The sequence below is a fragment of the Mastomys coucha genome, unplaced genomic scaffold (genome assembly GCF_008632895.1).
Source record: "Mastomys coucha isolate ucsf_1 unplaced genomic scaffold, UCSF_Mcou_1 pScaffold16, whole genome shotgun sequence".
Classification (NCBI taxonomy): domain Eukaryota; kingdom Metazoa; phylum Chordata; class Mammalia; order Rodentia; family Muridae; genus Mastomys; species Mastomys coucha.
This window is the reverse complement of record NW_022196898.1, coordinates 42,736,914-42,739,249: the sequence shown is the minus strand read 5'-3', so window position 1 is coordinate 42,739,249 and position 2,336 is coordinate 42,736,914. Positions and strand designations below refer to the sequence as shown.

General features: G+C 41.1%; 1 protein-coding gene and 1 long non-coding RNA gene across 8 annotated transcripts in view; one reads left to right on the top strand and one right to left on the bottom strand.

Annotated features, from left to right (window-relative positions):
- Pi4kb (phosphatidylinositol 4-kinase beta) overlaps positions 1-2,336 on the bottom strand; it is a 32,024-nt gene that overhangs the window by 3,398 nt on the left and 26,290 nt on the right. The window lies entirely within an intron of this gene.
- LOC116093385 overlaps positions 1-2,336 on the top strand; it is a 9,830-nt gene that overhangs the window by 1,588 nt on the left and 5,906 nt on the right. Inside the window, exons 2-3 of one of the 3 annotated variants that reach the window (XR_004119702.1) lie at positions 738-860; positions 938-997. This is a non-coding gene — a long non-coding RNA (uncharacterized LOC116093385). The other 2 variants (XR_004119701.1, XR_004119703.1) reach the window with 2 other exon arrangements.

Sequence of the window (2,336 nt, the reverse complement as noted above, 5' to 3'; positions counted from 1 at the left end):
TTTTATGTGGGTTCTGGGGATTGAACTCAGGTATTCACGATTTTACGGTAATAACTTTATGGCCTGAAGTTCTTTCCTGAGGCTCTCCCCTCCCCTAAAGGTATGTTGTACTGTAGCCCAAGTCTGCCTCAGTCTCCCAAGTGCTAAGATCATATGAATAGCCATTATGTGTGCTGAAAAAAACCTTTAAAACAGTGTGGGGGCAAATGACTTACATAAAACAGCCTTAGGAATGGTATACTTCAGGCCAGCTGTAGAGGAAGATGAGTTAGAGGAAGACGACACCTCAAGTCTTTGTGATTCCCACATTAATGTCAGTAGGAAGAACAATTAACATGCTAAGCATGTGAGGCCTAGCCTATTCAGCATGACCAGTCTTTTTCACTATCAATGGAAGCTTTGTTAGACCAAGCACTTATGCTCCAGCTGAAGGCTACCTCTAAGTTGGTCAGACTAGCTGAAAGAGGAGGGGTAGAGAGAGTGCAAGACTCACCTGAGTTGTGGGAAAGCACTAACAGTGTAGCAGAGCCCACGCAATCTGGAGAGCCAGAGAACAAGTGACTCCACCCTACCCCCAATGTTTCAAAACTAGTGATAGGCAGTTTCTCTCATTCTCTTAACTACCTAGCCAGGCGTAGCTTCTACCTAGAAAGCTGCCTTGAGACTTCTTTTGACATTGAGGGTTTTGTTTTGTTTTTAATTGTCCTAATTTACTGTTTTCTGATTTGTCTTGACAGTGACTTTTTTGGATAAATTTTTAAAAATGTATATTTCACCTTTTAAAATTCAGAACTTAACAAATTCCACTTACTGGAAATTCATACTATTAGAATACCCTGAAGTACATTTAATAAAAAGAGGTAAGTTTCTTGGTTGCAACAGTGGACATGCTCTTTTCAGTTCCCCCAAGTGACAGTTATGTTAAATTTCACTCCAGACTTCTGTTACGATCTTATGACCAGGATACCACCAGAGTGAACACTTTCCAGAAATAAAAGTGAGTGAAGAACTGAATCTTAACATTGGATCTGTCCACGTGATAATACATAAGAATTATTTTGGCCCAAATGGGTCCTACCTTTGTTGAGCTAACTTTCTGGATAGGCAGAGAGACCCACAACAGTGAGTACCTCTTTGTAGCCTCAGGTATGGATGAAAAAAAATATATACTCAAAGTAGACATGTGACATACAAAATAAATCCATATGTGTTTGTTGAGTTTTTGCTATTGATATGTTTACATTTTTTTAAAAGTTTTTGAGACAGTCTCATGTACCCCAAGCTCTCCTGGAACATATGAGGATGACCTCGGACCTCTAGACTGTCTTCCAATTGTGTGCCACAACGCTTGGTTGTACTGGAGACTGAACCCTGGGCTTTGTGCATTCTAGGTGAACTCCCTACCAACCAAGCTACATACTCAGCCCTTCCTATACCACCCCTTTTTAAAAGCAGTTTTGGGGAGATGGCTGAACAGTAAAAAGCACTGGCTGTTCTTCCATAGAACCAAGATTTGATTCCCAGCACCCACATGGTAGCTCACTGTAACTTCAGTTCCAGAGCAGCTGACACTCTTTTGGCCTTTGTGGGAATAAGGCATGCACATAGTATATAGACATACACGCAGGCAAAACACTCACATAAAATAAAAATGCAATAAAAAAGAAACTCTAGACCGGGCGGTGGTGGCACACGCCTTTAATCCCAGCACTTGGGAGGCAGAGGCAGGCGGATTTCTGAGTTCGAGGCCAGCCTGGTCTACAGAGTGAGTTCCAGGACTGCCAGAGCTACACAGAGAAACCCTGTCTCGAAAAACCAAAAAAAAAAAAGAAAAGAAAAAAAAAAACTCTGGGAAATTCTACTAAAGGAAAACTTTGAATGATTTACTCTTTCTGAGCCTGTTTTAGCAGGCTTGTATTAATGTTAAAATCACCTGATGGGGGCTGGAGAGATGGCTCAGTGGTCAAGAGTACTGACTGCTCTTCTAGGAGAACCCAGGTTCAATTTCCAACACCCATGTAGCAGCTCACAACTTTAACTCCAGTTCCAGGGGACCTGAGATCCTCACACAGCCAAATATGCAGGCAAAACACCAATGCACACAAAAAAATTTGGCCAACATGGCACACGCCTCTATTTCAGACTTAAAGTAGGACAATTATGAGGATGGCTGATTTTGCTTTGTGTAATCATGTTGAATATGTGATTTTTATAGCAAGTTGGAGCCTACACCTAGTTAGTTGATCAACATCAACAACTTTCTTTTATTTGTGGCCACCTTCTTAGGAGATGGTTTTCAGTTTTTTGTTTTGTTTTGTTTTGTTTTTTGAGACAGG